Below are 23,414 nucleotides of genomic sequence, written 5' to 3' on the forward strand. Positions count from 1 at the left end.
AAATTTGATCCAAATGCCATGATTCAAATTCCTAGATGCTTCTAAGTTCATTACTTAGTTTATGAACATTTTTCTTAATACTTTCTATGCCACACAAAATAATGAGCCATTTCTTCATATTTGTCAACTTTGCAAATTCATAGGAAAGTCATTTGAACTCCAAATTAAGTGGAACCAACTCCTAGGAGATTCTAAAATAATCCTTTGATAAATGGGTGCCATTGCTCATTTTTCAAAAATATATTTCTATACACTTCTTGCAAATCCACAAACCCCTTGATTTGATCAGATTGAAATGTTCAGAGATATCCATTGATCAAACCCCAATGAAACCACTTTGGTCATTCCTCATATGACCAAGGGTATCCTAGAAAAGTCCAACTCACATTTGTACAGCACTTTTATTTTCTGCCTTGTTATGTTGCTTGTTGTGATTACTTTCGACATTAGTAGACGAAGTAGACGGAGTACCTGGAGAATGACCAGAAGACTGGAAGACTCTGATGAACCAGGCAAGCAGCGCTTTGACCATGTCTATGAAACCCTTTTTATGCATGTCATATAGCACTTTATTATTGTTGCATTGGGATCATGATGAGATGGTAACCACTTTGGTGGGTTGCCTTCGTTACTTCCTTGTTGATACTTGAATTTTGCATGACCCTACCTTCCTATGAGGGTTATGCCGATGGGAGTAGATAAGATGCTAAAGTAGTTGCTATGCAAAAATGGATGGGAATATCCGTGGTGATGGATACAAAGTATTTCCAAAAGACTTTTCGGAAACCCCAATGGGTGCCACATATGCCCGAGGGAGATGATGACTTGGGTAGCTACTTGATGACGGACTGGTGTACCGAGGCAAGTGTGTGTTTTTTTTTCAAAACGGATTGGTCTAAGTTGCGACCGTTATTCCAACCTTACATGCGCAACCACTCTACCCTTATATGGGAAAGGGCATTATTGATTACCTAGGCCGATAGTAGCATGGTGCTGTTGGGGAACGTAGTAATTTCAAAAATATTCCTACGCACACGCAAGATCATGGTGATGCATAGCAACAAGAGGGGAGAGTGTCGTCCACGTACCCTCATAGATCGTTAAGCGGAAGCATTATAAAAACGCGGTTGATGTAGTCGTAAGTCTTCACGATCGACCGATCCTCAGCACCGAACGTACGTCACCTACGCGTTTAGCACACGTTCAGCTCGGTGACATCCTGCCAACTCACGATCCAGTAGAGCTCGAGGGAGAGTCTCGTTAGCATGACGGTGTGGTGACAATGTTGATGAAGCTACCATCGCAGGGCTTCGCCTAAGCACCGTTATGATATAACCGAGGTGGATTATGGTGGAGGGGGGCACCGCACATGGCTAAGAGATCAGTAGATCAATTGTTGTGCCTCCAAGTGGTGCCCCTCCCTGTATATACAGGAGGGAGAGGACGAGGGGGCGGCCAAGGAGGATGAGGCGCGCCCAAGGGGGCAATCCTACTCCAAGTAGGATTCCCGCCTCTTTCCTAGTCCTATTAGGGGAAGGAAGGAGAGGAGAAGAAGAAGGAAAGGGGGGCATAGTCCAATTCGGTTTGGTCTAGGGGGGCCGCGCGCCCGTAGCTGGCTGCCTCTCCTCTTCCTCCACTTGGGCCCATAAGGCCCAATAACCTCGCGGGAGATTCTGGTAACCTCCCGGTTCTCCGGTATTTATACGATAACCCCTGGAACTCATCTGGTGTCCGAATATAACCTTCCAATATATCGATCTTTACGTCTCAACCATTTCGGGACTCCTCATCATGTCCGTGATCATATCCGGGACTCCGAACTACCTTCGGTACATCAAAACACAAAAACTCATAATACTGATCGTCACAGAAGTTTAAGCGTGCGGACCCTACGGGTTCGAGAACTATGTATACATGACCGAGACACGTCTCTGGTCCATAACCAATAGCGAAACCTGGATGCTCATGTTGGTTACTACATGTTCTATGAAGATCTTTATCGGTCAAATCGTATAACAACATATGTTGCTCCCTTTGTCATCGGTATGTTACTTGCCCGAGATTCGATCATCGGTATCTCAATACCTAGTTCAATCTTGTTACCGGCAATTCTCCTTACACGTTCCGTAATGCAACATCCCACAACTAACTCATTAGTCACATTGCTTGCAAGTCTTATAGTGATGTGCATTACCGAGAGGGCCCAGAGATACCTCTCCGACAATCGGAGTGACAAATCCTATTCTTGATCTGTGCCAACTCCACGAACACCATCGGAGACACCTGTAGAGCACCTCTATAACCACCCAGTTACGTTGTGACATTTGGTAGCACACAGAGTGTTCTCCGGTATTCGGGAGTTGCCTAATCTCATAGTCAAAGGAACATGTATAAGTCATGAAGAAAGCAATAGAAGTAAACTTAAAAGATCAAGTGCTAAGCTAAAGAAATGGGTCAAGTCAATCACATCGTTCTCCTAATGATGTGATCCCGTTGATCAAATAGCAACTCATGTCTATGGTTAGGAAATTTAACCATCTTTGATCAATGAGCTAGTCAAGTAGAGGCATACTAGTGACACTATGTTTGTCTATGTATTCACACATGTATTATGTTTACGGTTAATACAATTCTAGCATGAATAATAAACATTTATCATGATATGAGGAAATAAATAATAACTTTATTATTGCCTCTAGGGCATATTTCCTTCAGTCTCCCACTTGCACTAGAGTCAATAATCTAGATTACAAAGTAATGATTCTAACACCCATGGAGCCTTGGTGCTGATCATGTTTTGCTCGTGAGAGAGGCTTAGTCAACGGGTCTGCAACATTCAGATCCGTATGTATCTTGCAAATCTCTGTGTCTCCCACCTAGACTTGATCCCGGATGAAATTGAAGCGTGTCTTGATGTGCTTGGTTCTGTTGTGAAATCTAGATTCCTTTGCCAAGGCAATTGCACCAGTAATTTTACAAAAGATTTTCATTGGACCCGATGCAGTAGGTATGACACCTAGATCGAATATGAACACCTTCATCCAGACTCCTTCATTTGCTGCTTCCGAAGCAGCTATGCACTCTGCTTCACACGTAGATCCCGCCACGACGCTATGTCTAGAACTGCTCCAACTGATAGCTCCACCATTCAATATAAACACGTATCCGGTTTGCGATTTAGAATCGTCTGGATCAGTGTCAAAGCTTTCATTGACGTAACCATTTATGATGAGCTCTTTGTCACCTCCATAAATGAGAAACATATCCTTAGTCCTTTTCAGGTATTTCAGGATGTTCTTGACCGTTGTCTAGTGATCCACTCCTGGATTACTATGGTACCTCCCTGCTAAACTAATAGCAAGGCACACATCAGGTATGGTACATAGCATTGCATACATGATAAAGCCTATGGCTGAAGCATAGGGAACACTTTTCATTTTCTCTCTATCTTTTTCAGTTTGTCGGGCATTGATTCTTACTCAATTTCACACCTTGTGACACAGGCAAGGACCCTTTCTTAGCATGATCCATTTTGAACTTCTTAAAAACTTTATCAATGTATGTGCTTTGTGAAAGTCCAATTAAGCGTCTTGATCTATCTCTATAAATCTTGATGCCCAATATATAAGCAGCTTCACCGAGGTCTTTCATTGAAAAACTCTTATTCAAGTATCCTTTTATGCTACCCAAAAATTCTATATCATTTCCAATCAACAATATTTCATCCACATATAATGTTAGAAATGCTACAGAGCTCCCACTCACTTTCTTGTAAATACAGGCTTCTCCAAAAGTCCGTATAAAACCATATGCTTTGATCACACTATCAAAATGTTTATTCCAACTCAGAGAGGCTTGCACCAGTCCATAAATGGATCGCTAGAGCTTGCACACTTTGTTAGTACCCTTTGGATCGATAAAACCTTCAGGTTGCATCATATACAACTCTTCTTCCAGAAATCCATTCAGGAATGCAGTCTTTACATCCATTTGCCAAATTTCATAATCATAAAATGCGGCAATTTCTAACATGATTCGGACGGACTTAAGCATCGCTACGGGTGAGAAAGTCTCATCGTAGTCAACTCGTTCAACTTATCGAAAACCTTTTGCAACAAGTCAAGCTTTGTAGACAGTAACATTACCATGTCACGACCGGTTTTCCGGGTATAAATTTCCAGAAAATGGCCGTTGTGCTCACCAGCCCCAGGATTACTGTTAGCTGATGAGGCACCAAATTGATACAGAAGTTCCAAGGAAAAATGGAAAACATGTAGTACAAGACCATTCGGGCCTGAGAGTACAACAATTGGTTTCTAGTGGTCGATGGCGGAAGCGGTTTGTGAGTCATCAGTGTCTATGGGACTCCATTTCCCACAGGAACAGCTGACCAGGTCAACTCCTATCTTCGCGAGGCTGATATCACTGTTGCTTAGTTTCCGGGGCTGTCACCGCAACGCTCCTCTCCATGCAGAAATCTGGCCAAGACAATAGCCAGGGACAAGCCAGTGAGTACTTTGAATGTACTCGCAAATATTATGAACACTGGGACAATATAATTGATAATCATGCACTGAAAAACTCTATGATCACATCGTCAGTCATAAATAAAACATCTTTTATGCATGCAAGCAGGTTGTTTATAGGCAACATGAATAAGCAATAATGGAGTGGGAATAAAATGCCGCAGTCGGGCGTCTGAACGACACCACCTAAAGGACTTATAAAGTAAATAAATAACAAGCAATGCCACAGTCGGGCGTCTTAGCGACACCACATAAAGGGCTTATAAAGTAAATAAATAACAAGCAATGCCACAGTCGGGCATCTCAGTGACACCACATAAAGGGCTTATAAAATAAATAAATAAATAACAAGCAATGCCACAGTCGGGCATCTCAGCGACACCACATAAAGGGATTATAAAATAAATAAATAACAAGCAATGCCACAGTTGGGCGTCTCAGCGACACCACATAAAGGGCTTATAAAATAAATAAATAACAAGCAATGCCACAGTCAGGCGTCTCAGCGACACCACATAAAGGGCTTATAAAACAAATAATCACAATGAATATCCAGGAGGTAGAACCGTCCCAGGGATACTCAATGATATAATGGGTTAGTCCATAATAATAATAATCATAATCTTCACAAGTCACAGTCCAAGTTCTGGTTTAACAGTCTCTCCTCCGAAGACCGACACTAAGACCAACCCTTGACCCATCCCAGACTGTAATCCTTAACCATGGACACGGCTATTCGAATAGGTTTAATCTCTGCAGAGGGTGTACTCTTTACCCACGAGTAACGGATTTCTCTAGTTCATCGGAACTAATTCCGTCTACGCTTTTAGTCGAAAACACGCCTGACTTGCACACACCAGCTTAACCTTACTTGTGTCAGGAATCACCCGCGACACTTGTTAAGCAAAACTCTAAGTGGGGAGGCTACAACCTCGCATAGCATGGGATCAAACTTATATCGCGCGCTCTAAGGGGTTCCCCCCTCTCGGTCCCAACCGGAAACACCCATGCCCCAGGACCAGGTGGCATGCCTACTGGCTACAACCGGTATCTTCCACCATGGCCTCTCTGTACGGTGTGTGCCAAGACAAGGGTTAACAACTTACTGAACCATACCCTACCTGTGGCAGGGACAAGTGGTAGTACGAACACGTATGGGGGTTACTGGAACAAGACTCGATCTACGGTCGACTCAGGAGGTTTATAAATTCCCTGCATGACATGTATAACAAATATATTTCAACCAACAAATCACCACCCATTATACCTTACTATGCCATAGCGGACATAACCGTCCCGACGGAGACCGGCGACAAGCTCACGCCTACCCAAGGCAGAGGCTTTCCAAGGTTCCTTTCCGGCATGCATGCAAGGGACATGAGGATGATTACCATCACATGTATATTCATTTCCAACAGCAAGGAAATCACTAATATGCATCCATGCAAATGACCATATCACATGAAATAACAAGTTCTCCGAAATAAGGTGGTGTTATAAACGTGTCAAGTAACACACCAAAAATATTACTCCGGGGTTTAGAATGCTTGCCTTCAAGTTGTGGAGGGGTGAGGTGCTCTCCAAAACTTTTGAAAGATTTCTTCTCTCTCTCCAAAATCCTATTTAAAATATATTTGAATTAACATACAATTCCAAAACACCACAAAAAAAGTTGTTTGAATTTTTTTGAAATAAATCTTAAAATAAACTAGACAAAATTTGAGGAAGGTAGGAAAAAGAATCAACTCATTTGGAGTTAAAATTAAAAAGTTATAGGCAGTCAAAGTTGTGGTCAAAATCTGTTTTTAAAATAAAACAGAAAAGAAAATGTTTCAGAAGCAAATACGCTTTCTAAGTAGGAGATACGTACTAGGGGTTTTGCGCTTTCACTTAACCCACGTGGACAGGTGAGGGGTCACTGACAGTGGGTCTAGGGGGCCCACTGGTCAGGTTTGACTAGTCCTCTCCCTCCTCTTCCTCTGTCCCCAGCGGAGGCGGAACTCCGGCGACGCTCGCCGGCGAACGACGGCACCGTTCGAGACACCGACGGTGGGGATGGATCCGCAGTTCGAGGGCGGTCCTTCCGGTGGTTGTCAGTCAGGTGGGGATGAAGGGAGTCGCCGGCGGGGAGCTTCGCGGCGGCCGGTGGCTTCGGGAGTTTTGGGCGCTTGAACTACGGTGGCTCCTGGTCGGGTTTGAGTAGCTGGGCGGCTCCGCAAGTCGAAGTGGAGTCATTTGGTGGCGTTGGACGGACGGGAGGGGCTCTGGTTGCGGTGAATGGAGCTGGAACGTGGCGGCGGCCGAACCGGCCGGAGTTGGGGAAGACGGCTTTCCCCCGACGATTGGTGGCTGTGGGGGTGCCATGGGGGTGGCCTGAGGTCGCCTGAGTGCTCGGATGAGCTCGGGGGCCTCCTTTTATAGCGCACGAGGTCGGTTCCGCGGCGGTGGATAAGGCTGCCGGCGACCGACGTTCTGTAGCTTGCAGGGCAACGTGGCGGGGCTGGGGATGGCAGCAGGAGCTAGCGGACGAGCGGGCACTGCTCCAGGGGCAAGCTGGTGAGCGGGAGAGGCTTGGGCGGCGCCGACCTGAGCAGGGCTGTCGGGCGGCCGTGGCGGCTAGCTCCTGGCTTGCCGGAGCCGTGGCGAGGGGCTCTTGGCACGTTGCGGTGAGAAGGGGAGCATGTGGCGCGGCCCTGCAGAGCGGGCCAAACCCAGGGGCGCGACGCGGCGGCTCGGGCGCGGCACGTGCAAAACGCGTGCTCTGCTCGCGCCCAGAGCACGCACGGAACATGCTCGACAAAATGCCAGGGCATGCTAGAGGTCTCGGGTGAGGTTGGGGTTTAACAGACCTAGGTTAAAGTCATCTAGAGGCTTAGTGGAGAGGTTAGTTTGATCAGAGGTGCAAGTTCACAGTGCAATGACAAAATTCATGTCAAAGCTGTTCATGCACTCTAGGTGTTTGACAAAATGCCGTAGGCACCTAGGCATTTCTTGGAGTGGCCAAAACTTCCAGAGTGTGGTCTCTTTAGATGAATAAGAGGGTGGTGAGGTTAGTTTGTGAAAAGCACAAACTTGTTAGTGCAAGTTTGCAAAACTACAATTCTGGACAGGAGATAAATGGCATTATTTCATGAACCAAAAATATTCAAATGGGTGCATGCTCCTGGACTTAGGGGTCTTGTAGGGTTGACTACAAGTAGGAGAAGGCACAAGGTCACTGGAGCAAAAATAAATAGGGTTGTAGTAGAAATCACAAGGCTGGACCAGAATGAAAATGAGGTGGATTCCCTCAAATTTTTTCAAATAACATCACTGGGTTTTTGCATAAAGTTGAATCATATGCTACTACCAACATCCCATAATTTTTGTGGAGGCCAGAAAGAAATATTTAAATGGGTTGTAGTGCAAAATTGCACTCTGGACCAGAGAAGAAAAATTGATGCAGAGCTCAAAATATTACATAAATAAAAGATATTTTTGCATAAAAGTGATTTAAAAACATCACATGACATCTCCAAATTTCGGTTGGAACTTTAAGTGAATTTATCAAATGGTTGTAGTTCAAATATGGCCATGTAACCTTGAAAACCAATTTTCAAGAAAATAAAAATCAAGCAAATTAATTATGTAATTACTTCTACTAATAAAAGAAGAGTTTTTCTTGAGAGGTTAAACAAGTCCAATAACATATTTGAAAATTTTTCATTTTTGGGGAAAAACTCCATAATAATAAGGGAGAAAAAGGTTCAAAAATAAAAAGGGAGCCCAGAAAATAAAAGTTTTAATTTCCTGGCAAAATTTTAATTTATTAAAACAAGGTCAAAATTTTGGGGTGTCACAACACTACCCCCCTTAAGAAAAATCTCGTCCTCGAGATTTGCTAAGGATTGTTTTTGAAAAACAAATACTTCACGGTTACGTGTTTTTCCAAGCAGGGTATGTGTTCGAGCGGTTGTGAATCTGCTGCCGTGGTGCTGTGTGAAATTAATTAATCCACGTCATGAGAAGGTGCGGATGTAGCAACTCAAGGAAAAGAAATCTCACTCCAGGATTTTGCGAGGGAAAACAGTTAATTTAAAGGAGCATAAATCACAACAAAAACTACACACATTAGTAGAAGCCAAATAATTGACTCGTCGTACAAACTCAGGGTATCATGCATAAGTCACACACATAAATAAATATTGCAATAATGAACACCGCAGCGACGTCTAAAATGGAAACGGTAACTGGACGGGGTCCCTAGAAAACGTCTCTGGTACTGGGATACACTCCTCTTCTATCGGGGGAAGTGGATTGACCAGTCGATGCACGTGTCTCTCCTGGTCGGGCCTTAGTTCTCTGCCGATGGCGATCTGAGGATTTAAATCTGCGAGGCTCTGGAGATAACCCATCACACATTGGGTTAAACGCTCTTGACCGATGACGTACTAGACAAGGTTGGCCAGGACTGGGTCTCTCTCAATTCGTCCACCGGGAAAAGATGTCACTCCTCCGGGTGCTGCACGGCTCGGGAAGTAATAATACCCTAGTTCGCTGGCATAGGGTACCGCAAATCGAAGGCGAGCAAGCGCTTCGTATGCAGCAGCTTCCATGGCCATATGCGGGGTCGGCATAGATTTCCCCACGAAGGAGACCTATGTTGGGTCTTGGTTTGAGTTTACAGGAGGGATGTGTACTGCTGCCCAATATCTCGAGGTGGAAGGAGTGATTCTCGATTTGAATAGCTCGTACTGGGGTGGCTGGGTAGCGCCCATGGTACTGCAGGTAAAATCCCACAATATTTTGACAAAACTACCCGGGGTTGCATCTGGGGTTCTCAGATAAACACTAGGGTTCGGCATGGCAAGAAATGGTTGTGAGGATGGTGCACAAGATGAGGGGTGCTTGGCAAGGTCACGCGGTGGCCTTTTTATAGCACCGGAGCTGGGTCATTTTACCGTGGTGAATGGTAATGAAATTTCCAGCTCTGCTCCACGGGTTGGGGTCAAGCCACAGATACACTAATGTGACGTGTTACTGTGGGGGTTGTCGGAGAGGTTTTTGGTAACTGTGTCTTGGATAGAAATTTATACTGCATGCTGTCATATCCATGTAAGGCTACAGAGGCACAACGACAGGCGGCGTTTATTTACAAGGTCACACGATTACAAAGTGAGGATACACTGGGACTCGACACTACTCGAGTGACTTAGTCTACCTCGTTTATATCCAAGCAGGCGTGCCTTGTGGATGTCGAGGCTTCTCCACGGGTCTCACCGTCGGAATTAGCTGGAGTGGGTTGAGGGGCTGCAGGCTCGGGGTAGCGATGATGACCATCTCGGGGATTGTTGGCCACAACCCCATTGGAGTGTGCTCCCAAGAGGCGACGAAGCACTTCTGGGGTCATCAAAGCACCTTGGCCGACGGCTGGGGAAGATCTCAGGGACTCGATCGGGTGTCCAAACAGCACGACTGGGTTGTCGGCGTTGGGCTCATTCTCTTCTCTCGCCGGGGCTCGACGAACCAGCTCTCCATGAGCTGCGATTAGATCAATGGTGATTTGATCGCACAGTTCCTCTAGTGCCCTTACATAGCGCACTAGATGCAACAATGCAGGATCTGTCTCGTGATCTCCGTTGGCAACTTGGGGTGGTCTACCATACCCTTCATGTCTGGGGTAGTAGTGGAACGAGCGACAGTTAACTCTGGGCGACAAGTGCCGGAGATGAACTATAGCCTCTCGAGCAGCTAGTTGGATGGCTTGAGGCTCAAAGGAAGTTGTCCTTCCGGTGAACCTATAGGGGCGCTCGGGCGCTAGACCCCTACCGTAGATGTGTACAGTGGCCCAGAATTGTCGGCTCTCGCTGCTCATGGGTCGTTGGTACACAACATATTCCGGGGGCTCTTCTAACGCATAGGCACGACGGGTGAGGTTTGCGAGTATGGTCACAAAGCCTCCAAGGTTGGTTACTGTGGTCTCATTGTGCACGACGGGGCCAGGCATTGTGGCTCGGTTTGGGTAGAGGTTGTGCAGTGTTGGGTTGAGGCTAGCGTGCCCTTTTATAGAAAAGGGGACGGAGTCTTCCTTCGCACGCTTGGGAAAAGACTATTCAGGATTCGGTCACTGGCACATGAGCGACAGGTTAGGTTGATAGGTTGGGCACCGACTACCAAAAGGTGTTGGGTCACTGTGTGGCTATCTTGCACGAGAAGCTTGGCTGGGGTTTGGTTATGGTTTGGTGGGTTGGTTTGCCTAAGTTTATAGACCCGGCTAAGATAGGATTAGCCAATGGTCAGCCTGGCTCTGATACCAAGTCTGTCACGACCGGTTTTCCGGGTATAAATTTCCAGAAAATGGCCGTTGTGCGCACCAGCCCCAGGATTACTGTTAGCTGATGAGGCACCAACTTGATACAGAAGTTCCAAGCAAAAATACAAAACATGTAGTACAATACAATTCGGGCCTGAGAGTACAACAGTTGGTTTTAGTGGTCGATGGCGGAAGCGGTTTGTGAGTCATCAGTTTCTATGGGACTCCATTTCCCACAGGAACAGCTGACCAGGTCAACTCCTATCTTCGCGAGGCTGATATCACTGTTGCTTAGTTTCCGGGGCTGTCACCGCAACGCTCCTCTCCATGCAGAAATCTGGCCAAGACAATAGCCAGGGACAAGCCAGTGAGTACTTTGAATGTACTCGCAAATATTATGAACACTGGGATAATATAATTGATAATCATGCACTGAAAAATTCTATGATCACAACGTCAGTCCTAAATAAAACATCTTTTATGCATGCAAGCAGGTTGTTTATATGCAACATGAATAAGCAATAATGGAGTGGGAATAAAATGCCGCAGTCGGGCGTCTGAACGACACCACCTAAAGGGCTTATAAAGTAAATAAATAACAAGCAATGCCATAGTCAGGCGTCTCAGCGACACCACATAAAGGGCTTATAAAGTAAATAAATAACAAGCAATGCCACAGTCGGGCGTCTCAGCGACACCACATAAAGGGCTTATAAAATAAGTAAATAAATAAATAAATAACAAGCAATGCCACAGTCGGGCATCTCAGCGACACCACATAAAGGGCTTATAAAATAAATAAATAACAAGCAATGCCACAGTCGGGCGTCTCAGCGACACCACATAAAGGGCTTATAAAACAAATAATCACAATGAATATCCAGGAGGTAGAACCATCCCAGGGATACTCAATGATATAATGGGTTAGTCCATAATAATAATAATCATAATCTTCACAAGTCACAGTCCAAGTTCTGGTTTAACAGTCTCTCCTCCGAAGACCGACACTAAGACCAACCCTTGACCCATCCCAGACTGTAATCCTTAACCATGGACACGGCTATTCGAATAGGTTTAATCTCTGCAGAGTGTGTACTCTTTACCCACGAGTAACGGTTTGCTTTAGTTCATCGGAACTAATTCCGTCTACGGTCTTTTAGTCGAAAACACGCCTGACTTGCACACACCAGCTTAACCTTACTTGTGTCAGGAATCACCCGCGACACTTGTTAAGCAAAACTCTAAGTGGGGAGGCTACAACCTCGCATAGCATGGGATCAAACTTATATCGCGCGCTCTAAGGGGTGCCCCCCTCTCGGTCCCAACCGGAAACACCCATGCCCCCAGACCAGGTGGCATGCCTACCGGCTACAACCGGTATCTTCCACCATGGCCTCTCTGTACGGTGTGTGCCAAGACAAGGGTTAACAACTTACTGAACCGTACCCTACCTGTGGCAGGGACAAGTGGTAGTACGAACACGTATGGGGGTTACCGGAACAAGACTTGTTCTACGGTCGACTCAGGAGGTTTATAAATTCCCTGCATGACATGTATAACAAATATATTTCAACCAACAAATCACCACCCATTATACCTTACTATGCCATACCGGACATAACCGTCCCGACGGAGACCGGTGACAAGCTCCCGCCTACCCAAGGCAGAGGCTTTCCCGGGTTCCTTTCCGGCATGCATGCAAGGCACATGAGGATGATTACCATCACATGTATATTCATTTCCAACAGCAAGGAAATCACTAATATGCATCCATGCAAATGACCATATCACATGAAATAACAAGTTCTCTGAAATAAGGTGGTGTTATAAACGCGTCAACTAACACACCAAAAATATTATTATGGGGTTCAGAATGCTTGCCTTCAAGTTGTGGAGGGGTGAGGTGCTCTCGAAAACTTTTTAAAGTTTTCTTCTCTCTCTCCAAAATCCTATGTAAAATATATTTGAATTAACACACAGTTCCAAAACAGCACAAAAAAAAGTTGTTTGAATTTTTTTGAAATAAATCTCAAAATAAACTAGACAAAATTTGAGGAAGGTAGGAAAAAGAATCAACTCATTTGGAGTTAAAATTAAAAAGTTATAGGCAGTCAAAGTTGTGGTCAAAATCTGTTTTTAATATAAAACAGAAAAGAAAACGTTTCAGAGGCAAATACGCCTTCTAAGTAGGAGATACGTACTAGGGTTTTGCGCTTTCACTTAACCCACATGGACAGGTGAGGGGTCACTGACAGTGGGTCCAGGGGGCCCACTGGTCAGGTATGACTAGTCCCCTCTCCCTCCTCTTCCTCTGTCCCGAGTGGAGGCGGAACTCCGGCGACGCTCGCCGGCGAACGGCGGCACCGTTCGAGACACCGAGGGTGGGGATGGATCCGCGGTTCAAGGGCGGTCCTTCCGGTGGTTGTCAGTCAGGTGGGCATGAAGGGAGTCGCCGGCGGCGAGCTTCGCGGCGGCCGGTGGCTTCGGAAGTTTTGGGCGCTTGAACTACGGTGGCTCCCGGTCGGGTTTGAGTAGCTGGGCGGCTCCGCAAGTCGAAGTGGAGTCATTTGGTGGCGTTGGACGGACGGGAGGGGCTCTGGTTGTGGTGAATGGAGCTGGGACATGGCGGCGGCCGAACCGGCCGGAGTTGGGGAAGACGGCTTTCCCCCAACGATTGCTGGCTGTGGGGGTGCCATGGGGGTGGCCTGAGGTCGCCTGAGTGCTCGGATGAGCTCGGGGGCCTCCTTTTATAGCGCGACGAGGTCGGTTCCGCGGCGGTGGATAAGGCTGCCGGCGACCGACGTTCTGTAGCTTGCAGGGCAACGTGGCGGGGCTGGGGATGGCGGCAGGAGCTAGCGGACGAGCGGGCACTGCTCCAGGGGCGAGCTGGTGAGCGGGAGAGGCTTGGGCGGTGCCGACCTGAGCAGGGCTGTCGGGCGGCCGTGGCGGCTAGCTCCTGGCTTGCCGGAGCCGTGGCGAGGGGCTCTTGGCGCGTTGCGGTGAGAAGGGGAGCATGTGGCGTGGCCCTGCAGAGCGGGCCAAACCCAGGGGCGCGACGCGGCGGCTTGGGCGCGGCACGTGCAAAACGCGTGCTCTGCTCGCGCCCAGAGCACGCACGGAACGTGCTCGACAAAATGCCAGGGCATGCTAGAGGTCTCGGGTGAGGTTGGGGTTTAACAGACCTAGGTTAAAGTAATCTAGAGGCTTAGTGGACATGTTAGTTTGATCAGAGGTGCAAGTTCATAGTGCAATGACAAAATTCATGTCAAAGCTGTTCATGCACTCTAGGTGTTTGACAAAATGCCACAGGCACCTAGGCATTTCTTGGAGTGGCCAAAACTTCCAGAGTGGGGTCTCTTTAGATGAATAAGAGGGTCGTGAGGTTAGTTTGTGAAAAGCACAAACTTGTTAGTGCAACTTTTGCAAAACTACAATTCTGGATAGGAGATAAATGGCATTATTTCATGAACCAAAAATATTCAAATGGGTGCATGCTCCTGGACTTAGGGGTCTTGTAGGGTTGACTACAAGTAGGAGAAGGCCAAAGGTCACTGGAGCAAAAATAAATAGGGTTGTAGTAGAAATCACAAGGCTGGACCAGAATGAAAATGAGGTGGATTCCTCAAAATTTTCAAATAATCACACTGGGTTTTTGCATAAAGTTGAATCATATGCTACTACTAACATCCGATAATTTTGGTGGAGGCTAGAAAGAAATATTTAAATGAGTTGTAGTGCAAAATTGCACTCTGGACCAGAGAAGAAAATTGGGTGTAGAGCTTAAATTATTTCAAGAATAACATATATTTTTGTATAAAAGTGATTTAAAAACATCACATGACATCTCCAAATTTTGGTTGTAATTTTAAGTGAATTTATCAAATGGTTGTAGTTCAAATATGGCCATATAACCCTTAAAAACCATTTTTTCAAGAAAATAAAGATCAAGCAAATTAATTATGTAATTAGTTATACTGATAAAAGAAAAGTTTTTCTTGAGAGGTTAAACAAGTCTAATAACATATTTGAAAGGTTTTCACTTTGGGAAAAACTTCATCACAACAAGGAAGAAAATGGTTTAAAAAAATCAAAAGGGAGCCCAGAAAATAAAAGTTTTAATTTCCTGGCAAAATTTTAATAAATAAAACAAGGTCAAAAATTTTGGGGTGTCAATACCATCAGCGTCAGTGTTCTTCTTGAAGATCCATTTATTCTCGATGGCTTGCCGATCATCGGGCAAGTGAACCAAAGTCCATAAATTGTTCTCATACATGGATCCCATCTCTGATTTCATGGATTCAAGCCATTTTCCAGAATCTGGGCTCATCATCGCTTCCTCCTAGTTCGTAGGCTCGTCATGGTCGAGTAACATGACCTCCAGAACATGATTACCATACCACTCTGGTGCAGATCTTACTCTGGTTAACCTACGAGGTTCAGTAGCAACTTGATCTGAAGTTTCATGATCATCATCATTAGCTTCCTCACTAATTGTTGTAGGTGTCACATGAACTAGTTTCTGTGATGAACTACTCTCCAATAAGGGAGAAGGTACAATTACCTCATCAAGTTCTACTTTCCTCCCTGAGGGATTCCTGGATTAGGGGGTCTCCGGACAGCCGGACTATATCCTTTGGCCGGACTGTTGGACAATGAAGATACAAGATTGAAGACTTCGTCCCGTGTCTGGATGGGACTTTCCTTGGCGTGGAAGGAAATCTTGAAAATACGGATATGTAGATCTCCTCCCTTGTAACCGACTCTATGTAACCCTAGCCCCCTCTGGTGTCTATATAAACCGAAGGGTTTGGTCCGTAGGACAACAACAATCCTACCATAGGCTAGCTTCTAGGGTTTAGCCTCTATGATCTCGTGGTAGATCAACTCTTGTAACACTCATATCATCAAGATCAATCAAGTAGGACGTAGGGTATTACCTCCATCGAGAGGGCCCGAACCTAGGTAATCATCGTGTCCCCTGCTGTAACACCCCGAATGTAATTTACCTAATATGTACTCCAACTCTTGCCGTTTCCGGCGCTAAGTTATTTTATTTCCTCGGGTTCGGGTTTTTGTCTCCATGTGTTGTTGTCATTGTTATGCATCTCATATCATGTCATCATGTGCATTGCATTTGCATACATGTTCGTCTCATGCATTGGAGGATTTTCCCCGTTGTCCGTTTTGCATTCCGGCGCTCCTATCTCCTCCGGTGGTCATTTCTACCTTCTTTTCATGTGTGGGGGTTAAACATTTCCGGATTGGACCGAGACTTGCCAAGCGGCCTTGGTTTACTACCGGTAGACCGCCTATCAAGTTTCGTACCATTTGGACTTCGTTTGATACTCCAACGGTTAACCGAGGGACTGAGAAGGCCTCGTGTGTGTTGCAGCCCAACACCCCTCCAATTTGGCCCAAAACCCTCTCCATCTTCTAGAGCGTTTGATCACGATCGCGTGGCCGAAAACCGCACCTCATTTGGACTCTCCTAGCTCCTCCTATGCCTATAAATAGGTCCTCCTTCGAATTCCCGGATCTCCTTCGTCCCCAAACCCTAAAAAAATCGCCCCGCCGCCACCGGACGTGTCCGTCCGCCGCCGGACAAGCCGCCGCCGCCCGCGGCAAACCACAGGGTGCCACGTGGCCGGCCGCCTCCTCCCACCAGGGAGGCCCGCGAAGCCCGGGGCCGGCCCTCCCCGCAGCCCGACCGGGCCGCGCCTCCCAGCGCCGCATCCTCCCCAGCTTCGGCCGCCGCACCGCCGTTCGTCGGTGCCGCTCCGCCTCGCCGGCACAAGACCCCGGCCAGAGATCCTCTCCGCACCGAGCTCGGCCGCGGGCACCTCGACGCCGACGACCGCCGACCTTGCCGCCGTCGTCCTCCATCGGCCGGCCAGCTCGTCCGGTGAGCTCCGGCGCCCTCCTCGCCAAGTACCTCGACGAACGCTGGCGAGCTACAGTAACACCGACGGTCCTCGGTTTCCGTGCGATCTGGATCTGAGATCTAGATCCGGTTGACTTTTTATCCCCGAAACCCTAATAATTTGCAATGTTCATCATGCTATATCTCCACATCCGTAGATCCATTTTGGGCGTGTAGCATATCAAAATGTTCGTCTCAGAGTGCACATCATTTCATCTCGCTGTATAATTTTCATTTGAGCTCATCTTTACGCCCGAAATGCTGTTGGAAGAGAGCTATTTGAGTTAATTGTCAGATCTGCTGCACCAAATAGCTATTTGTCATTTTTGCCATGTTTAATGTGTGCATGATATGCTCCTGAGCTCTACATGTGTTTTGTTTTATGCTTTGCCATCTTTACAGAGGTGCTATCCAAGTATTTTTGTGATGTGTGTGGTGACTAGCACAAGCTTGCAAAGTGGTGCATTCGTTAATGCTGATTTCAGGGACTTAGCAATTCCACTAAGTCCTTGGACTGTTTTTATCAATATGCCATATGTTCATGTTGTTTCCTAGTGATCCGTGCCTCTTTTGAGGATGATAAGTAAGGATGATTTTTTAATCTTGTAGTGCTCTATCCATCCATGCCTTTGTTTTCAATTATGGAGAACAGTAGCTTGAGTCAAAGTGTGCTACCTGATCTGAAATTCCAGACTAGCGTTAATTTCACTAAGTCTGAAATCTGTTTATCAAATGCACTTTTGCCATGCTTGTTTGAACCTGTTCATGGATGAATTGGCCGTAGCTCAGTGTTCATCTCTTGTTAAGCTTCATGAGTGGAACCCTGCCATGTATTTTGTTGCCATGTTTGAGTGCTGTAGCATAATTATCTTGGTGCATTTAGATGGCTACTTGCTGTTTATCACAGACCGGTGCCATATTTGAAATTGCTTGCCATTTCCAAACCGTGCCTCCGGTTCCGGCGGTCTTTATATCGATTTCAACCGAAATCACCCCACCTTTCCAGTGGACCTCTTGGATTTCCAAGTTGAGGCCAGGTTCATTCATTCCTTGTCAAATCTTGCATATGCATCACATATCGCATCCCGCATAGCATACCATGTTTGCATCATGTTGTTTGAGCTTTGCACGTGGTTGATTGCATTCCTTTTTCTTGTTTGTCTTGTTTGGGTAGAGCCGGGAGATGAGTTCGCTAATGAGGAGCCCGTTGAGTTTTCTTTCGAGGATCCAGTCAACTCTGACAACTTTGCAGGCAAGATGATCATACCCTCGAAATCACTTCTATCTTTGCTTTGCTAGATGCTCGCTCTTTTGCTATGCCTATGCTACGATGCCTACCATTTGCTTATCATGCCTCCCAAATTGCCATGTCAAACCTCTAACCCACCATGTCCTAGCAAACCGTTGATTGGCTATGTTACCGCTTTGCTCAGCCCCTCTTATAGAGTTGCTAGTTGCAGGTGAAGATTGGAGACCGTTCCTTGTTGGAACATTATTTTCTTTTTGGGATATCACTATATTATCTTGTTATCTTTTATGCATTTATATACTTGGTAAAGGGTGGAAGGCTCGGCCTTTTGCCTGGTGTTTTGTTCCACTCTTGCCGCCCTAGTTTCCGTCATATCGGTGTTATGTTCCCGGATTTTTGCATTCCTTATGCGGTTGGGTAATAATGGGAACCCCTTGACAGTCCGCCTTGAATAAAACTCCTCCAGCAATGCCCAACCTTGGTTTTACCATTTGCCACCTAGCTTCTTTTTCGTTTGGGTTTCCGGAGCCCGAGGGTCATCTTATTTAAACCCCCCCCCCCCCCCGGGGGGGCTAGTGCTCTTCTGAGTGTTGGTCCGACCGAGCAGACTGTGGGGCCACCTCGGGGCAACTTGAGGTTTGGTTTTACTCGTAGGATGTCTCATCTGAGTGTGCCCTGAGAACAAGATATGTGCAGCTCCTATCGGGATTTGTCGGCACATTCGGGCGGTGATGCTGGATTTGTTTTAACTTGTCGGAGTTGTCTTGTAGAACCGGGATGCCGAGTCTGATCGGAATGTCTCGAGAGAAGGTATATCCTTCGTTGACCGTGAGAGCTTGTCATGGGCTAAGTTGGGACTCCCCTGTAGGGATTTGAACTTTCGAAAGCTGTGCTCGCGGTTATGGGCAGATGGGAATTTGTTAATGTCTGGTTGTAGATAACTTGAACCTTAACTTAAATAAAAATGAATCAACTAAGTGTGTTGCCGTGATGGTCTCTTCTCGGCGGAGTCCGGGAAGTGAACACGGTGTTGGAGTAATGTTTGCGCAGGTTGTTCTCTAGTTATTCGTTCGTGCTTTGCCTCCTCTTCTCGCTCTCTTTTGCGAATAGGTTAGCCACCATATATTCTAGTCGCTTGCTGCAACTCCACATATTTTACCTTGCCTTACCTATAAGCTTAAATAGTCTTGATCTTGAGGGTGCGAGATTGCTGAGTCCCCGTGGCTCACAGATTACTTCCAAACCAGATGCAGGGCCTGATGATTCCATTCCAGATGAGGCGCTTGAGCTCAAGTGGGAGTTCGACGAAGATTCACGCCGTTACTATGTGTCTTTCCCTGATGATCAGTAGTGGTGCCCAGTTAGGGCAATCGGGACCGTGTCGCATGTTGGGTTGATCTTTTATTTTGGTACCATAGTCGGACCATGAGTGATTGGTTGATGTAATGCTATTTATGTACTTTGTGTGACGTGGCGAGTGTAAGCCAACTATGTACCTTCCCTTTTATTATCTATTTACATGGGATGTTGTGAAGATTACCTTACTTGCGACATTGCTTTCAATGCGGTTATGCCTCTAAGTCGTGCTTCGACACGTAGGAGATATAGCCGCATCGAGGGCGTTACAAGTTGGTAATCAGAGCCTTCCCCGACCTTAGGAGCCCCACTGCTTGATCGTTATTAGCAGCCGTTCTTGAGTCTAGAAAAAATGTTTTGAGTCATTTAGGAGTTATATATCGGAGAGTTAGGAATTCTTTTTACTCCCCAGTCTCCTCATCGCTCTGGTAAGGCATCCTGACGTAGAGTTTTGACTCTTCTCTTCTCAAATTTTACTAAACAAATTTTTAGGATCACGCGGGTATCTTGGAATCATTCCGATGGATTTGTGATGAGAACATTGTTCTTGGCGCCTCCTGTCATTTAGGGGTTGTGGCAGTGTCCCGGGGAGTTGAGCTTCGAGGTGTTGTCATCACAATTTTATCGTTGCAGTTCAGGAATACCTGAGTTTAGCTCGCCGACATCGAAAATCTTTTTTATGCAGTTGTTGGTGAGATAACCTTGACGCCACCCAGTACTGGGGCGGGAGTTCGGGAGTATTGCATTAACTTGTATAACAGATACTTTTCGAAGGTTGAGGTAGACGATTTCCGAAGTTTTTCTCGGTTATGTGTTGAAGGATGGATACAGTGGGATGTAGGATTTGCTATATTTGGGTGAGATATTATGCTTCCCCTGTATCCTCAACACCTGATTGCATAACCGAAAAGGTTCTGGAGTTTCATAGGTGGGAATTCTTGTAGCTCTAGTTCTTCTTCCACGGATATTTGGTTTGAGATTGGGTAATCCTTACCGAGTATTCGTTCTTGATCCGTACCTTGTTGATTTTATTCCTCTACTAAATTCTAAGAGGCTTCTCAATTTATTGATATGTGACCATTTCAATTGGAATGCATTCATTCATTTTGTTCGGATGTGAAGACTATATGTTGCAATTTCTACCCGTTGGATTTAGCTTCAATATTTGTCAATCAATGTGCTAATGGATGTCAACCTCTTCAGTATGGCTCCTCCAACACGCACGACTCTGACCTGATCCGCCACCACCACCTCCTCCTCCGGAGGCATGGCAAGCTGTGATGGCCGCTACCAATGCAAACACGCAGTTGATCATGCAAATTCTTCAAGAGTGCAACCAAGCAAACCAAGGAAACCAAGGCAACCAGGGCAACAATCAGAATCACTTTGCCACACTCAACCAGTTCCTTGCTAACCAGCCAAAGACCTTCAACAATTGTGTTGAGGCAACTGATGCTGACGATTGGCTCGTGGACTTATGCAAGCATTTCGAGTGCAGTAATGTCAGGCCTGAGGACTTGGTCAAGTTTGCTTCCTTCCAACTCAAAGACCAAGCTGCAGAATGGTTCCAGCAGTACAAAGATTCTAGAGGAGGCCGTGTGATTACCTGGGATGAATTTCGTCAAGACTTCAAAGCTCATCATATTCCTCAGAGCGTGGTTGAAAGCAAGCGTGAGGAATTCCGCAACCTAAAGCAAGGCTCTATGTCTGTCTATGACTACAACAAGTTGTTTTAGAAGCTCGCCCGCTTTGCTAAGCAGGACGTCCCTGACGAGAAAAGCATGATATACCAGTTCAGGGGTGGTCTCAGAGAAGAAATCCAGCTAGCTCTTGTTCTCTTTGAGCCTTTGAGGTACGATGAGTTCTACAACATGGCATTGAAGCAAGAGGCTGCTCAACTGAAGTGTGATGCTTCTAGGAAGCGAGTCAGAGATGGTACTCCTTCTTCCTCTACTCAAGTGGCTAAGTAGCAGAAGTATTGGCTTCCTCCTCCTCCGTTCCGTCAGCCGTATCAGCAGAAGAGCAAAGGTGGCAGTGGACCTTCCCACCCACCCAACCCTGGCTTTCAGAACAAGACTTCGTCTCAAGCTCCAAGATCGAGTGCTGTGTATCACCGTCCGCTTTCAGAGGTCACGTGCAACAAGTGCCAACAGAAGGGTCACTATGCCAACAAATGCTTCAATAAGAGGCGTCTCCCTCCTCCTCCTCCTCCTGTGAGATCGGCAAGTACAGCTATGGTCAAGCATAACCCCAAGCACGCCAAGGTCAACTTGATGAATGCAGCTCAGGAGAGGACTCGTCAGATGTCATCATGGGTAACCTTCCTGTTAACGATGTTCCTGCAAAAGTACTTTTTGATACTGGTGCATCGCATTCTTTCTTTGCATGCCCATTTGCACCGAAGCACAATGTTGATACTAAGGTCATTCCCAAAGTCATGCAAGTTGTTTCTCCCGGCAAGCTTTTGACTTCTAGTTTGGTTGCTCCCGATATCTCTATCACGTTGGGCGACTACAAGTTTGTTTCTTCTCTGGTGGTTCTTGGAAATTCAGATATTGATCATATTCTCGGAATGGATTGGCTTTCTAAGCACAAGGTGCATCTTGATTGTGCAGCCAGGAAGATTCAATTGACTCATTCATTTGAGGATGTAATCGTCTTTGCCTCTCGCGATGATACAATCCGTCTGTTTTCTCTCAATGAGAAGGGTGAACTAGATGCCATCTCACAAATTCCAGTCGTTTGTGAATATCAAGACGTCTTTCCAGAAGAGCTTCCAGGAATGCCTCCGCACCGGCCAGTTGAATTCGTCATCGATCTTGTGCCTGGCACGGAACCGGTGTGCAAACGTCCTTACAAGCTCGGACGTGAAGAGTTGAAGGCGCTGAAAAATCAACTCGATATTCAAGAGCGAATGGGTATCATCCGACCTAGTTCCTCTCCGTGGGGTTGTGGAGTTCTTTTTTGAAGAAGAAGGATGGAACGGACCGACTTTGTGTTGACTACCGTCCATTGAACAAGAAGACTATACAAGTACCCACTTCCCAACATCAACGAGCTGTTCGAACAACTCAAAGGTGCCCAAGTATTCTCCAAGCTTGATATCCGTATGGGTTATCACCAGATTCGAATCCGTGAGCAAGATATTCCCAAGACGGCTTTTATAACAAGCTATGGTTCAAATGAATACACTGTCATGTATTTTGGCCTCGTCAACGCTCCTCCGACTTTTTCTCGCATGATGAACTTCATCTTCAATGCCTACACAAATGCCTTCGTTTTGGTCTATCTCGACGACATTCTGGTCTTTTCGAAGAACAAGGAAGATCATGCCAAGCACTTGCGTTTGGTGCTCGATAAGCTCAGGGAACATCGATTCTACGCCAAGTTCTCAAAGTGCGAGTTTTGGCTCGATGAGGTTCTTTATCTTGGGCATATCATCTCTGCCAAGGGCATTGCAGTGAATCCTGAGAAGGTGTCTGCAATTGTGAATTGGGAACCACCTCAGAACATGAAGAAACTCCGTAGCTTCCTCGGTCTCGCAAGCAAATGTCGAAGGTTCGTTGAGAACTTTTCAAAGATCTCGAAGCCTCTTTCAAACCTTCTCCAGAAGCACGTCAAGTATGTTTGGTCTCCGGAATGTGACATTGCTTTCAACACTTTGAAAGAGAAATTGGTCACTGCTCCAGTTCTGACTCCTCCCGATGAATCCAAACCGTTCGAGGTCTTTTGCGATGCCTCTCTCCAAGGTCTTCGTGCATTGTTGATGCAAGAGAAGAAAGTTGCGGCTTATACCTCTCGCCAGCTGAAGCCCAACGAGAAGAACTACCCCACTCATGACCTCGAGTTGGCGGAGTTGTGCATGCTCTTTTGACATGGAGACATCTCTTATTGGGAAGAAAAGTGGACATCTTCACTGACCACAAGAGTCTCAAGTACATATTCACTCAGCCTAATCTCAACCTCAGGCAGACTCGTTGGGTCGAAATGATTCAAAAGTATAATCCGAGTATCGAGTATACTCCAGGCAAGGCCAATGTGATTGCTGACGCATTGAGCAGGAAGGCTTAT

Source organism: Triticum urartu, chromosome 6 (genome assembly GCF_003073215.2).
Source record: "Triticum urartu cultivar G1812 chromosome 6, Tu2.1, whole genome shotgun sequence".
NCBI lineage: Eukaryota > Viridiplantae > Streptophyta > Magnoliopsida > Poales > Poaceae > Triticum > Triticum urartu.